The sequence below is a fragment of the Mauremys reevesii genome, unplaced genomic scaffold, assembly GCF_016161935.1.
Source record: "Mauremys reevesii isolate NIE-2019 unplaced genomic scaffold, ASM1616193v1 Contig148, whole genome shotgun sequence".
Lineage (NCBI taxonomy): Eukaryota > Metazoa > Chordata > Testudines > Geoemydidae > Mauremys > Mauremys reevesii.
This window is the reverse complement of record NW_024100769.1, coordinates 48,417-49,679: the sequence shown is the minus strand read 5'-3', so window position 1 is coordinate 49,679 and position 1,263 is coordinate 48,417. Positions and strand designations below refer to the sequence as shown.

The 1,263-nt window shown below is 58.0% G+C and overlaps 1 non-coding gene across 1 annotated transcript; it reads left to right on the top strand.

Annotated features, from left to right (window-relative positions):
• The first annotated feature begins 881 nt into the window (after positions 1 to 881).
• Positions 882 to 954, top strand: TRNAF-GAA. Its single transcript has one exon. It is a non-coding gene; the product is annotated as a tRNA-Phe (tRNA).
• Positions 955 to 1,263: the final 309 nt, after the last annotated feature.

The following is a 1,263-nucleotide window of genomic DNA, read 5'->3' as shown; positions in this document are numbered from 1 at the left end:
AATCTGGGGCTTGAAGGGGGGTAAGGTCGGCCTGTAAGGAGGAACCAGGTGGGGCAGACCCAGGGGGAGGCTGTGGGCTGCTGGTTGGTTGTTGGGATCCGAGCTCTAGATCAAAGCTGCACAGTGACCTGACACCCAGGGTTATAGGGCCGACATAGTGACCCCCTTACTGGCCTCGGTGACCCCCAAACCCTTGTTACTAAGGGCATTGAGGAGTCTCTGTCCCTTAATAACTTCTGGGAGCTCCCAGCAGGCTGCGGGCGTCAGCCGCCTCCTGCCTCACAGGTTAGACTCTTGGTGCTGTGCCAGCCGCCCCCTCGCTTGCAGGCCCAGTGTAAGAAGCAGGAGGTGCGGAGCTGGCAGAAGAGGGTTTTGATTAATCGAGCTCTGTGTGATGGGCACAGGACGCTTCCACTCAGTAGCACAGCATGGGGGGGAGCAGGGGGAGCAGCTAAGGGAGTCGGGTTCCTCCGGTGGGGGTGTGGAGCAGCCGTTCGTTTTCCTGTTCGCACTCCTCTGCGGTGTGAAAATCGGGGAGGGGAGGCAGAAGCCCCACTTCCCTCCCGAACTGACGCCCAGTGGGGGAAGCCAGGACAACGGGGGCGGGAGGTGGTGGCCAGACTCTCACCCCCAGGGTCTAGTCTAGCTCAGGGTCCAGCTCAACTTCCTCCCCGCGCCACTGGCCCCCAGTCCCCTTCCACCACCAGGTCAACCCGGGCACTAGGGCAGGAACGGGATGAGGCAGCAAGTCAAGCTGAGCAAGGCAGGCAAAAGCGAGTCTTGTCTTCATGGGCACCTCCCAATGACGTCCTTTTTGTGTGCAACTGCTGCAAAAACATCCCAGACAGAGAAGCAACAGGCCAAAACACTAGCATGCAGCTGCCAAAGTAGCTCAGTTGGGAGAGCGTTAGACTGAAGATCTAAAGGTCCCTGGTTCAATCCCAGGCTTTGGCAGGTGCTTTCATCCTCTTAGTGCAGGGGCAGCTTGTTTTCTAGAAGCCCAGTGGTGCCTGCATCCAAGATGAGCAGGGTTTCCCTGGGGTAAAGCAATTTTGGGGGCCCCTTCCATTAAAAAAAAAGTGGCAATACTGTATTCTCACGGGGCCCCTGCAGGGCCTGAGGCAAATTGCCCCACTTGCCTCCCCTCTGGGTGGCCCTGAAGGTGAGTCTCTGCTGTAGGAAAACATAGAATGGGCTTCTGCCCCTATTTGGCCCACCTGACCTTTAAGGATGAGAGCTGTCTTTCCCAACATGGCAGGAAGA